This window comes from Ailuropoda melanoleuca, chromosome 14, assembly GCF_002007445.2.
Source record: "Ailuropoda melanoleuca isolate Jingjing chromosome 14, ASM200744v2, whole genome shotgun sequence".
Lineage (NCBI taxonomy): Eukaryota > Metazoa > Chordata > Mammalia > Carnivora > Ursidae > Ailuropoda > Ailuropoda melanoleuca.
The window spans coordinates 76,164,342-76,179,461 of NC_048231.1; the positions used below are offsets into that span (position 1 = coordinate 76,164,342).

The 15,120-nt window shown below is 39.6% G+C and overlaps 1 long non-coding RNA gene across 1 annotated transcript in view; it reads right to left on the minus strand.

Moving 5' to 3' along the window:
• The window catches only part of LOC117796065, a 54,704-nt gene that overhangs the window by 13,569 nt on the left and 26,015 nt on the right, over positions 1-15,120 (minus strand). The gene's annotated exons all lie outside the window — the stretch shown is intronic.

Sequence of the window (15,120 nt, forward strand, 5' to 3'; positions counted from 1 at the left end):
GGCAACAGAAGCAATCCCTCTCTCCTGTTAATGAGGCTGTTCTATGATGCCTGAGGCATTGTGATAACGTCACAGAATAAGATGCCAGGTTTCCTCCTGCGTGGCTTGACCACATCTGGCATTTGGAGTTAGATCCCACTATGCTCTTGGGGATCAGTTACAAATCAAACCTAGGTTTTGACTTAAGCATTTCAATATTTTACATCAACAAAATATTTTGGGAAATACCAATGGAAATTGATCCTAAGGATGCAAGACCAGTGAGAGAGAAACCTATTTTAGATGCGTTTGAACTTGTTGATTTTGGTGCATTTACAGGAGATACTGGATTCATTGTGCTACACCAAATGAACTCAAGTAACTGGATACAGATTTAATTATTACCTGGAATTGTTGAGTAAAACTGGACTCAGTACTCACCTTTGCCAAGTGAAGTGAAAATGACAGAAATGCCTTGGGTTTAATGTAAAGCAAGGAATCTATAGAGTTTTAAGAAGACACGGGATTTGGAATGGATTTACCACGTACAACTAGCTCATTCTTCCAAAACATGCCCTGCAAGAGAACTTAGATGATACTCACTTGATCTCACATTGAAAATACACTGATGGGGGAAGCACCAGCAACTTTAAAAATTACTTCACTGGCTATTCTCTCTAGGCTTTGATAAAAGTGGGAAAAGCAACTATTTATATGGCTTCCTGATTTGAATGAAAATGTTGGGTACTCAGAGTATCAGAGGCAAATTATTAGCCATTTATGCCCGGAAGCAAGATAAACATGTTACCATTGACGGCAGCAAAGGAAAAGTGGTAATCAGAATAATTTGATCTACATAGAATTTTGGAAATGGCTAATTGAACATAGTTTCCTAGAACAGAAATGGATATCCCATTAAAAATTCTGCTTGATGTATGCCTGAAAAAAGATATATATATATATATATATATATATATATATGTATATATATATATATATAATTCAGACTTAGTGAATAGAAGCCTGACTTGAACAACACTACAGACACTTTCAGACCCTCAACCAACTTATAAACCTGACCCAGCACCATTGAAGTGAAGGAGAAGTTGGTCATGCTTAAGGAAGGATCTTGTATATAACTTTCCAAGTTATCTTGTAAATCTTCCTAGCCTTCCCCAAACAGACCTGTGGCAAATTCAAGTTTAATTATTTGCTGACCATCAGGAAATACCTAATTTTGGGGGGAAATTATTGGACTTTGTCTCTGTGAAAACATTACTCTCTGGTGACTCAGGACAGTACTGTGATCCAGAGGTCAGAACTGAGATTTATGAATGCCAGGTGATAAAGAGAATTTAGGTCTGAAATTATGTAATAATGGGTCCAGTGGGTCCACAGACCCACTATGGTCACTTGTGCATAGATGGAAAGGGTATATCCTCAGAAGCAGGCAGGATTCTTATTTAGTCTCCTGACTTGTGGAATGGTAACTATTAAAAGCCAAGTGGGAACCCTTGGAACTAAAGGAAATATATATCTAGAATAATTGCAGAGATTAGTCCATCTTCTATGGACTTGAAAGATTCAAAGATGGTTACTTTTTATTATGTCCTAGTTAATTCTTCTGTAGGGTCTGTAGTGTGACAGAAGAATCTTGGGAAATGACAATAGATTATTATGGTACATGTAATTAAATAATGGCTCCAATTGTAAGCACTGTTACAGATGTGTTTTTGATTATTAGATAATTCCAGCTATTGGCATCTATTCTTCAGCTATTTAGCTTGAAACCATTGGGCTCTTCCCCACATCCTAATAACACCAGAAAGAGTTTCTTTTCACCCGGAAGTACAGGAGTGTACCGTAACTAATTTGATCTGAGCTATGCCAATCACTACTTGATTTAATTTATTCCTCAGGAATATTTGTCACACAATTCCTCAGGACAACATGCTAGTCTACCAAAATGACATCATGCTGATAAGATGAAAGAAGCAGGAAGTAACGGGTATCCTGAATAGTTCAATGAGATTCGTGTGTGCGGGCCACCTCTATGAAGATATTGGGGATGTATCCTTGAGCATATGAGGATATATCTGCCAAAAGGAAACACAAGTTGCGGCACATTGTATCACCTCTCATTAAGAAAGAGGCACAATGTTTAATGGATCTATTTTGTTTTTGGAGACAACATAAAGCAATTTAGTCCAACTTATTTGCCTGTCATGCTTACAGCCTTGAGCAAGAGAAGGGTTTACAGGTGGTCCAGCTTGTAATACAAGCAATACTACTTCTTGGGTCTCATGATCCAGAAAATTCAATGGTGCCAAAACACCTGAAACAGAACAAGGTGCTCTATGGACCTGTCATAAACTCAGTAGGATAAATACCTGGTAGTGCAATTGCTGAATCATAAGGTAGTTCTATTTTTTAACTTTTTGAGGAAGCTCCATACTGTTTTCCAAAGTGGCTGCACCAGTTTTCATTCCCACCAATAGTGCAGAAGGGCTCCCCTTTCCCCACATCCTCGCCAACACCTGTTGTTTCTTGCGTTGTTCATTTTAGTCATTCTGACGGGTGTGAGGTGGTATCTTATTGTAGTTTTCATTTGTATTTCCCTGATTATCAGTGATATTGAGCACCTTTTCATGTGTCGGCCATTTGGATGTCTATTCATCTTTGGAAAAATGTCTATTCATGTCTTTTACCAATTTTTTAATTGGATTGTTCATCTTTTGGGTGTTGAGTTTTATAAGCCTTTTATGTATTTTGGATACTAACTAACTATTTGCCCAAAGAATACAAAAATACAAATTCAAAGGGATACCTGCACCCCAGTGAGCAGCATTATCTAAAATAGCCAAACTATGGAAGCAGCTGAAGTGTCCATTGACCAATGAATGGATAAAGAAGATGGTATATATGTATATACACAAAGGAGTATTACTCAGTCTAAAAAATGAAATCTTGCCATTTATAATGACACGGATGGAGCTAGAGAGTACCATGCTTAGTGAAATAAGTCAGAGAAAGACAAATACCATATCGCTTCACTCATATCTGGAATTTAGGAAACAAAACAAGTATGGGGGTGAGGGGCAAACCAAGAAACAGACTCAATTATAGAGAACAAACTGATGATTACCAGAAGGAGGTGGGCACGGGGGATGGATTAAATAGGTGATGGGGATTAAGGAGTGCACTTGTTGTGATGAGCACCGAGTGTTGTATGAAAGTGTTGAATCACTAAATTGTATGCCTAAAACTAGTGTTACACTGTGTTAACTAACTAGAATTTAAATAAAAATAAAAAATAAATTCAATAGGAAATCATAGTTGAGTTCTCTAGACATTTGAAGCAAAGCCAAAGCCTCCTCTTCAGAAACAAATAATTTCCTTTTGAGAAATAGTATTTAGCTTGCCAGTGGATTCTAACAGAGAAGGAATCAAGGAGCACCAGGTTACAGTCAACTTAAGCTGCTTATTTTAAACTGGGTGTAATCAAACCTACCATGTCATAAAGTCAGATGAGCCCAACCGGACTTATCAGTAGATCATACTATTGCTTAGGATCTTCGGCATAGAGAAGTCATGATGGCCCAGAAATATGCTGCTAGAAGGGAAGCCTCACATAACAGTGTGCCTGAGCTGAGATGATGAGTACCCACTGGGATGGTTCTCCAAGAAATAGCCCTCCTTCTCCTTTGGCTTTCTCTGGGATGGGAAACATACAGACTTTAAGGAGGTGGCATTAAGATTTAAGAGTACTTTGTTATGAGGCATATTCATCAGGGGAGGAGGGGAGAATAGAATCTATGGTTTTTAGAACGTGGATGATGTGCCATTTTTTCCCTATGCATTTAGACGTATGGGGAGCTGAGCGTACAAAAGGGTACGTGAATTGCCCAAGGTGATAGTCTTAGGAAATGGTGCAGCTGACATGGAAGTTCAAGGACTCTCATTCCTCCTCCGCTGTGTTGTGCTTTGCTTTGCACCATAACTTTGCTTCTGTTGTGCTTTAGCTCTCATTTCTTGAAGTGCTCTTTGAGAATACTTTGACTCCGTACTCAGAGCTGTTAGAGTAGGCCCCTAGTGTCTCCGAGGCTCTAGGGAGTTTTCATTTTTCAATGCCCAAATAACCACCCTCACCTGACATCCCACTTAGTCACCCTTCTGTCTTGCTATCATGCATGAGTAGTTGGTCTTCAGGCTGCTTTTCTCAGAATCTGCCAGGGTTATGTCATCTTTGCTATGGTCCTTTGCTCCTGTCAACATGGTATTGATCACTGTTCATTATTTAATTTATATCATAAAATTCCAAAAATTGGGAGTTGAGGAACTTGAAGGAAGATCCAAGGAAATATTTAAGTAGACAAAAGCTGACTGCAAGACTGCAAAGCTATAAAAAAATAATCATTTTTTATCTTGAGACAATAGTTCTTCAGATATTTGAAGATGGTTCTCTTTTTCCTCTTTAAGTGTTCTTTCTCCAGGCAGAAATGCCTCAATCTTTCCGAAGAGTCTCTTAAAGCCTAATGTTACTTTACTCTTACTGAACAATTAACCTTCTTGTGGGTAGGAAACCTTTTTTTTTGTTGTTTTTGTTTTTATGTGAACAGGTTTACCAATTATGCTACCATCAGCATGGGAAAACAATTTCATTCTTGTTCTTTTATTTTTTTTTGAGATTTATTTTAGAGAGAGCATGGGTGGGTGTGAATGGGGGGGACAGAGGGAGAGGGAAAGAATCTCAAGCAAACTCCCTGCATGGCTTGGTCTCATGACCCTGCAATCATAACCTGAGCTGAAATCAAGAGTCAGATACTCAACCGAGTGAGCTACCCAGGTGCTACTATTTCCCTTCTTCTAATCACTGTATTTTTACTAGGGGTGAGAAATTTTATGCTCCCTTTTTTTTTTTAATTATGTTATTCTTGGTGTCTGGTTTTATTCAGCTGAAGCTTCCAGGGCCTTCTTACTATCTGCCTTTAGTGTTCTTGAGTTGTTTCAAATTCCTGCTGCCTACTACTGTTATCAGCTACAGTCTTGCTTTACCTGAGGGTGTACTTTTTAGTACAGCTAGTAGTAAATTTTCAGTTCCAGAATCATAGTGGGACCTCTGGCTTGCAAGCCTGCATGTGGCCCAATCTGCTATCTGTACTGGTATGGTCATGCTTTGCGTTTCCTTGTACAGGCACAATATCTGTGATCTTGCTTTTATACCTATAGCCTGGTACTGACCTCTCCTTATTTTGTTTTCTCCAGAAGACATTCAGTTCCTCCCAGTTCTTTCTGAACACTACCAATGAGAATTCCTTGTCTTCTCCACCCTGTGACTCTGAGAGAGTTATTTCAACATTTTGACAGCTATTATGTTAGTAGTGTGTTTCTTTTATTTCCTCCTTTGACTTAGGTAGAACCCTATGGAGCATTGGAGACCTTTGAATCAATGGCCCAAATCTTAATTTTTCACTGAATTTGACAACTGTCTCCTATTTTTCCTTCCCTCCTCTGGCCCAGAGCTAGTCTGCTTCCCTGCTTGTGGGCACATGGGGGACCTCGCTATTCTGCAGGCTGACAGGGTGAGACACAAGTGAATCCAGGCTGGCCTGATGGGGATGTTGTCAGACACAGTCAGCTTCACCAGAAGTTCAATTGCTCAGAGCAGGCAGGGCCTGAGTAATCCTCCAGCTGTGGCCTTCTTGTTTTCCGTGGCAGTGCCCTGGGGGCCCTAGCCTGGCAGCAGGGCTCTCAGCGCAGGGCTGTCATCGTGGAGGTCTCAAAATCACGCAGAGAAACAGCCCAGCAGTCATTTAGCAGACGTTGTTATATATACAAACTTGGAAGCATTCTCAGGAAAGGTAGGTATAGGATTCAAGGCATTTCTTTAACTCTATCTGAAGGGTGGAGCCCAAGAAAAAAATACCCGCTCAAACATCTGGAGTGCAGATTAGCTTTAAAAACCATGAGTTATTGACTGCCCCCATTTCTTTTTTGTTTCTTTCTTTCTTTCTTTTTTTTTTTGGTTCCTTTCCCCCAAATGCTGACCTCTTGGTTGCCAGTTAATAGGCATTACAGAAGGTAGAAATGGGAAAGTAAACATATTTTCATTTTCAGGTACTTAAGTGTGTATCCTTTATCACAAGCATGCTATTTGGTTAGGGAAAGCAAGTCCCATAAGCAATTAACTGAAAAGAGCAGTACATACTGTCTCTGGTCCTGGGACTCTTCAGGCCAGAAACGTCTCTATATCTTTCATATTTGTAAGACTACTCATTTATTTGCCCTTTACTGATAAGTTGATGAAGTTAAAGTTCCTTTCCCCCACAAGAGAAAAGTTATCTAAGAGAAGTTATCTCTTAGATAGTTATCTAAGAGAAAAGTTATCTAAGTTATCTAAGAGAAAAGGATTCCTCATAAATATGTATATTTCCTGTAAGTTTCTAGCAAAGTATCATGTCTATAGGGAGACATGACTGTGTAGGGGAAGAGCAAAATCTTTGGCATGAGACGGATCTGAGTTTTAGCTCCAAAGTCCCTGGAAAATGATGTATTTATGAAGTAGACAGGTAGGTAGAAGGCTGTTGTCCTTCCCCTATTAAGTACATATCTATTAATTACAGATATGCAGTTTTCTTTGTGTTATAGGTAAGATTAGATTATTATTTTACAAGATTATTGTAATCTTATAAGATTATTATTTTATTAAATTAAGATTATGTGATATAGGAAGTTATGAGTAATTCAGAAAGTTCTGGCAGAAGTAAAAAACATAACCAAGGACAGGAAGTAAGAGGCAAGACCAGCAGTCCTTTAGAATGAGTGAGACGCTGTGTAATATTACATCACAGACAAGAATCCCAAGAAGAGAATAGACTGCAGAAATAATCTCTTGAATGTCCTGAAGTATCATCCTCTCTTGCCCTTACTCCTTATATGTAAGTCCATTCTTGAAATGCATTCCACATCTGTCTGCTTTTATCCATTTCCTTACCCACCATTGCATAGGAAGCCCCTGCTCTCCCCCACAGGGACTGTTATGTAGTCTTCTTCTCCCTGTTTCTGTTCATTTCCCCTTAGAACCCACTCTCTACAGAGGAGCCAGAGTGACTCTTTAAAAATAAAAATAAAATCATGGCAATATACTGCTAAAATGCCTAATGGCTTCCCTTCGAAATACAATATTTTAATGCGATGTACCAATTTGCTTTTACTAAAAGAAAGTACCGCATCTGGCTGCTTAGCAGATTATATTCTAGTAGAACAAGATAGGATGCCAGTGATTTGAGACATGTGCAGGGGGCTAGTGGGTGGCTAGTAAATACTGTCATTTGTATTAGACAAGAAGTGACATTTAATAGGGAGGAAATTTCTGTTTCAGCAAAAGCCCTATGGAGATAATGACCAAACGAGAATGGCAAAATTAATTCTGCAAACACCCCTTTAGCCTGGCTTTCCTGTCTCAAGTGCTTCCCATTCTGTCCCAATGAAACCTTCATTTGGAGGCTGTAAAGAAGGCAGCTGGGTTTGTGTTTGTTTCTAAAAGGCAAGAACGAAAAGGTAATATAGTAAACTGAGACTCCCAGGTGAATGTGTGTTTTTATTTGGGTTATACAAAGCTTCCTGTTAATTTAATAGAATAGTGAAATTCTGTAAAAGCTGAGACCTTTTGATGTTCAGAGCAAATGAAATGTCTACATTTAGGCTTAAATGATTCTCAGTAACACATTTGTAGCACCAGTTGGGGTTGAGTACACGCTTGTGCCCTGCTCCCATTTGGCAAACACCAAAAATCCTTCCTCACTGGAAATTCAGAATGCTTGGGGTCTCAGCTACCTGGCTGTCCTACCAGATTACTTTCTAGTCCTTAATGTCACTCACATTTAAAAGTGGTTTCTCTTCTAGCCAGGAACTGCAACTTGGAATGTCAACACTTAATATTTTATGGATGCTTATTATAATAAACAATGAAGGGAAAAATACAAGCACAGAGCTACCCTCAAAGGACCACCAAGTATAAATTAGCAACTTGGCTTAGGAGAGAAAAATAGAAGTGCCATGTTAGAATATGAAAAGAAGGGGGTGCCTAGGTGGCTCAGTCATTAAGCATCTGCCTTTGGCTCAGGGCCTGATCCTGGGGTCCTGGGATCAAGCCCCATATCAGGCTCCCTCCTCCACTGGGAGCCTGCTTCTTCCTCTCCTATTCCCCCTGCTTATGTTCCCTCTCTTGCTAGCTGTCTCTCTCTCTGTCAAATAAATAAATAAAATCTTAAAAAAAGAAAAGAATATGAAAAGAGAAGAGGATTTCTTAATGAAATGTGATCATGAGACCGGAATCACCAACTATATATTACTGATTGAATCCAACATTTCCTAACAGTGTATATCTTTTTAAAGCAGTATAATTAAGAAATGAAGCATTAAAATGTTGAGCTGTCACTGTTGGAAATAGTGGAAAGGAAAAACTTCCTTTTTTTATTTACAGAATGCTTTTGCAGAATTTTTTTTGTAAAGTTGACTAAATCATGCTGAAGAAAGGCATATCAATAAATATTTTGAATTCTTACTATGTTTCCTGTTCTTCGATATACTGTGCAGTAAAAGAAGAATAAAACTGCCTTTGCTTTCCAGAAGTTTGCTGCCTTACAGGGGAAATAAATCTATAAAACAAGACAGGATAGCATCAAATGCTAGAGTTTTCAGAAAAGCCTTCAAATGCTCTAGCATTTTACATTTGTTGGGAGTCATAGCTGTCTCAAGAGCAGGTGAATACCATTCAGAGTATGGGGAAAATATCAAGGTAGAAAAGATTATTGTCTATGGGTTGCATCCAAATATCCCTGTCCACCTCTCTTCAAGGAGTGGTACAGTATGACCCCTACAGCTATGGGCTCAGGCTCCTGGAAGTATTACATAGTTCTTTTCTACCATTTGCATTTAAAAGTATCCTTCCTAAAATATGCCAGTATAAAAGATGGAAACCATCATCAGATAGAAAAAATAGGTGTTTTTCATTCTCAGTGGCTTTTTAAAAAAGACTATTAACTGAAAATTATTTCCAGCTTGTCTCCAGTAATTTTGTCTACTATGTTTAACTCTGATGGGTACCCAAGATAGGTGTGAATAAAAACTTGACCTAGTTATCTTTCTTGTCTTTATGTTCCTTGTTCAAAAAAAAAAAAAAAAGGAACAGATTTGTACTAGATAAGATCTAAGTTCCTGTCCTAATCAAAATATCTTTTAAATATCTCATATTTGGGGAATTCTCCAAATGTCTTAATGTTTTTTCATGTTTTTCTTTTACCTATTAATGTATTTTATGATTATGTGTATTCTCATCAGCTCTGCTAGTTAGATAGAAAATTCTGAAAGATCCAGAAGACACCAAATGTGGTAATAAACTAACCATTCAGAGTTCAAAACAATACTAGACATAAGTCCAAATTCAAATCTATCCAGTTTTATCTATTGTATATATGTCTATGTGTATATGTGTATATATACCTATATCTCTCTATCTATATATAGATACAAATTATGACTCCTTATTGCCTATATAAGGAAATTAACATAGTAAAAACACCGAAGCAATTTGTTATTAAATGCATGGCTCTCATCCCCAATGTCCTAGCCATCTGTTTTCCTAACATCCGTTTTTGTTTTTGTTTTTGTTTTTAAACACCTCTACTCATTACCTTAATGTTTTCTTTCACTTAATAACATTGTGATCTACCTTCTGGTTCAAGCTAGAAGCATTCTGATTTTTGTCTTTGTCATCAGTCAGATCTATTAATAATTAGATGTCACTGCTAAGTAGTGCTAGATCTTGACAAATTGTTTAACTTCTCAGTGCTTTGATTTGTTCACCTCTAAAATGGGGATGATTGCAGTGTCTTTTCCATTGGATTGTGACGAGGAGTGGATGAAGCAGTGTAATAATATGTTTTGAAATATCCCTGACCCATATTAAGGTGAATGCTAACTATGATGTTGTCATCATTTTGCTGGACTACCTGAAGTATCTTCCTTTATCTCCTTGACATCAGTGTTTGAATTCTGCTGGTCTTCCTGAGGAAAACCAGTATTATCTTTGTAAAATCAGGTTCTAATCATGCTGCTATGATTTAAAAGCATTCAATGGTTCCTTGTATGTGTAGGATAAAGTCTAGATCCCTTACTAAGGTGTACAGACAAATGAAAACTGATTAGAACTATTGTTTCAGCCTTATCTCCAGGTACTAGTCAACTTTGCATCAAAACTGGGTTTCTCAGGGCCCTGTCTCCCGTGCTGTGGCTGCACTGAGTCCTGATATACTTGCTTACCTCTCTGTTTTTGCTCAGTGTTCCTCCTGCTTTGAACAACCATTTGCCTCTTTTCTCAGTGGAGTCAATGTGAACTCATCCTTCCAAGACTTATTCAGGTGCTCTCTGCATTTTGAAGCCTCTTCTATGATACAGTGTATATACTTGTTTGCTCATTAGTGTTCCCACAGAACTTTATGTTTCAATTGTAGAACTTAAAAACACAAATGTTCTTGGTTGTTTACATATGTACTCCTTCCCCCCACCCCCCACCCCCAGCATTATAAACTCACTGGAAACCATCAGCTGGGCTGGGAGCATGGTGGGGGATTGAAAGGGGGGTGGATCTAGGCTAAGAACTATTCCAAGTATTTTTCTTAACGCTGTCCCATTTAATCCTCCCAATGAGGCCATAAGGATTAATAAACCCCAAATAACTGGGAGGTTAAATTACTTGTAACAGTTAAAGTATAAAAATGAAAGCTAACTTTCAACTAGGGATATAGTGTTCTTTCAAAATCACTGAATACATTGCAAAGGTAACTTTTCTCAATACCAACATTTATTTTTTTCCCAGCTTCACTGAGATGTAATTGACATGCCATCTATAGATTTTTACAATCTCTGTAAAAATTTCAATGTCATTTTTCATAGAAATAGGAAAAACAAAACTAGTATGAAACCACAAAAGACCCCAGATAGCCAGAGCAGTCGTGAGAAAGAACAAAGCTGCAGGCATTACATGTCCTAATTTTAAACTGGATTACAAGGCTGCCATAATCAAAACAGTGCGATATTGGCATAAAAGTTAGGGTTTGAAGTTGAGGTCCAAGAAAGAATTCTTGAGATGTCTTTGGAGCAAAAAGGTGGTTTTATTAAAGCACCAGGACAGGACCAGTGGGCAGAAGGAGCTGCACTGGGGTCATGAGGAGTGGTTTAGGGATAGGGGCAGGGGGTTAGGATAGCATAAATCTCTAAGAAATTTTGGCAGCAAAGTTTCCAAGGACCTTGAGGTGGCTAGCCATTGTTGGGAAAAGGTCATTTATTAATAACTGTCTAATAAAGCCTTAGACATGAGACCCTTCAGATGGATATCGGTAGGCCATATGCTTGGGGGATGATTGCCAACATGTATTTTTGGGGGTTTAGAGATGAAGTTTCCAAAGGAATTTTTATACGTTAAAGTAGACTTACAGGATCCTGGGGGTTGGGCTAATACTGCCTTTCGCCCTTAGCAAAGTATTAATATCCAGGCAGCTGAGGTCCTAGAGGAATGTCACTCTGCCTCTTTCAAGGACTTGTCAGTGGGCTATAAGTAGTAGGAAATTTCATTTTTCTTTTGCTTTTGTTTCCCACATTAAAAGCAGATACACAAATCAGTGGAACAGAATTGAGAGCCCAGAAATAAACCCTCACATATACAGTCAACTAATAATTGACAAGGGAGCCAAGAATACTCCATCTGAAAATGATACCTCTTAATAAATGGTGCTGGGAAAGCTGGATAGGAAGGTCTTTTGGATAATTCACATAGCTATTTGTCTCCAGCAAGAACTGGCCCTTTTGTCTTGATGATGGAGACTTAGGTTTAGAGTAACCCCTCTACACAGGGCAGCGTTTTTCAGTCATTCTCAGAGGTCCAGCATACATCTGCCTTGGAGCTGTTTTGAGGGAAGGAGGGAGTTACAGCCCTTTTGTCCTTAACCCCGTCTAACCAGTGATGCTATAGTCTTTTGTTTGTATTTTGGATGGAGCTTCCTTGGGGTTTTGTTTAAAAAAATGCAGCTTAAAATGTTGGAAGTTTTCTGATCCACAGCCTCTTTAAATCTTACACCTCATTATGTATTCACCAAATAACATTCCACCCAAAACCACCCATAAATAAGCAGTAGTCCCAGTTTTTAATTTAAAGCTTAAGTTAGGGCAGTCTGCTGTGCAACGGGTTGCGGGATGAAGAACTTTTCTGAATTTCCCTTTAACCGTAGACAGTTGGTCTTGGAGCTCTGAAAACATATCCGCAGGGTTGAGAGGAAGTGCATTCTCCCAGACTCCAGGTGTGATATGGGGAGAAATCTCATCGCAAACCTAGTGTCTCACCCCCAGGTGGGGTCACAACAAATCCAGCAGCCCTTGGGGCTTTCACAGTGGAGAGGACCCACTTTCTGGGTCTGTTTTCGTGGTTTCTGACCCCCGAGCCATGGAGAGTCTTTCTTCTTAATCAGAAGGGGAATGCAATTTCCCAGCCCCCATCGGAGTGGGCTCATAGGCTGGGCTCAGGAAGGAATGTATTCCTGTCCATGTGGCAGAGCCGCCCTGCAGACAGTGTCAGTAGGAAAGGTCACTGGCTGATACGCTGCCAAGTGGCTAGTTCTTCAGGCCAAAATGTGTTCAGCCCCTCCCTCCTCAGGGGCAGAGGCATTAAAGTTAAATGTTACAGATGTGAGGGGATGGAAGCAAGCATATTGGGCTTACAAAAGAGCTCAGGCTGGGGATAAAAATGCTGCATACGGTGACAGAATGTATTTTCTGAGCAAAAGGAGTCTTTAAGGACAAAAAGAAAAGGAAATTAGAGTTGAAACTCCCAGACCTCTAATAATCCAACACTATCCAATTTGCCCAACTGTATTTTTCCTAACGTGCATACGCATCTCTGGTCTCTGCCCTGAGAGTCTGCACACATTTGATTCCTGTTTGAAGTCCCCCTCCCCTCTGTCCTTTCTATCCATAAGCTACAGACGAAGTGGATATTCATGTCCTAGTTTTGTTTTGTTTTTGTTTTTATGTTCAAAGGCAAGGCTATCGATCTGATTTTAAACTTGGACCTTTTATATACAGGTCTTTCCTTTATTAATATTATGTTTTCATGTGCATATTTATGAAGTTATATAGACTAGGGGAGATAGAGCTACCCAGGCAGTGAGATTCATGTTTTAGGACCATTAAGTCCCCCGAGTTGCAAATATAGCTGATAATGTGCAGTCGGTTGGTTGTCCCAGAGAACTGGCAGTTCATAGAATCTCCCCGTTAGAGCTGAAAGCCACACTTGAAAGTATCTTTTCCAACTGTCTGGGGTGATTAATGAGCATATCTCATATATGAGGAAAGAATATCTGCCATTTATTAATGGGGTGCATATTTGAGCTGATTTTCTATTAATAGAGATGGTTAGAGGTCTATTAAGGAAGCCTCAGTCTCTCACTCAGTTCTTTTTTGCATTTGGTACCTTAAATTTGTAAACTGAGTGGTTGGCATTTGCCAAAATGAGGCAAAAGTACAGAGTGGTGTAGTAATGTATGTGGACCAAGCTTGGTCAAGAGTCCCAACAGTGGACATTCAGAGAAAGTCTCCATAGATAAATGGTGAGTATCAGGGGCTTTGAGGGGCATGTAGCATGGACTTAGCCAGAATGTTTGGTGTTGCCGACATGACTCCTATTCTTGGCAGAAGGCTAGGGCCAGTTCCAAAGAACCACGAGGGTATTGAGGGTTCACAGTAAGTGCAAATGCCCAGGATAATGAGAAGGGGACACCATCTCTAGGACTGAAGTATAGGAAAAATAGTCAGCACATTAGGAGTTCCCACACACGTCTTCATAGGCTGGCGTGGTACTGTCCTGGAGAACACACTATATAGTGGCAGGTCCAATCCCACAGAAGAGACAAAGCTAATTATTCTGCTTTGGTTAATCCAGTATTTCCAAAACTCCTCTATAACTATAGATGGGGTGTGTGTGAGAGAGAGAGAGAGAGACAGGCAGACAGACAGCACCTGAGTTGGCCTAAGACAGGAGCATGGGCATTCTGTTCAGGGCTTCTTCGCGGTCCAGGACATGTGTGCAGATGTAGGCAGGCATGTGAATTTCATGGTGGACATGTGCAGAAGTTCTTTCCTGATTGCTCCATCTCCTACACCCCACCACTAGTGAAATAAGGTCATTAGCTGAGTTAGAATGTGGAAAAGCTGTTGGTGAGAGATGAGAAGAAAGAAAATTATGCTAAATGGTTATTTAGGAAAGGAGTCAATTCCCAACTTTATCAGACTCCTCCCTTGCTTATGTTTTTTTTTAAAGGCATCTCAGCATAGCTTGCTGGTCCAGGAAAAGAATCCTCTTTTTTGTCTTTGGCTACTGTGTTCTAAGTAGTAACTTTCTCTTACATAAGTCTGTACCAGGGCTAGATGGAAAGATACAGATATCCTTGTTAGCCTAGTAATTTGGTGTCTTTTCAAAATGATTTTATTGAAGTAGTGAAGGTGAGGAGGAACTTGTTTTAATTTACTGTATAAATTGGCTCTGAAGCAGCTGCCAGGCTGATTCAGTCTTTAACTGAGCTCTGGCTCGAATGACCACTCATAGTGAGAGGGGGTTGAGGTGGCATATGGGGGCATGGGAGGTGGAAGGGGCAGTGGGCCAGGAATCCAGAGATGGGCATACTGGCCTGGGCCGTGTCAGCGCCCACCTGCAACTTGTGAGCAAGTTACTTGTTCTTCGCGAGCAATTGTGTCTTGCCTAGAGCTGGATTAATCTTTAGTATAACTCTAAATTCTAAAATAGGACGGTAATTCCATTATTAATGACATGCGTATCACCTAAAAAGATGTACCTACAGGAGGAGGAAAATAACACATTGCAGAACAATGTTGAGCATCCTTTCTATCTGAAACAAGCGCTGAAATCATCTTACCAGCTGCTGCCTGCCCACAGCACCGCTGACACATTAGCTCATTTAGCGAATCCAGAACCTTTAGGTAACCTTTCGGTGTCAATTGCCAGTACCCTCCAAGATCTATCCAGCAGGAATGGGAGAGAAAAATCTTACCTGTCCCTGGATTATTCTTGCC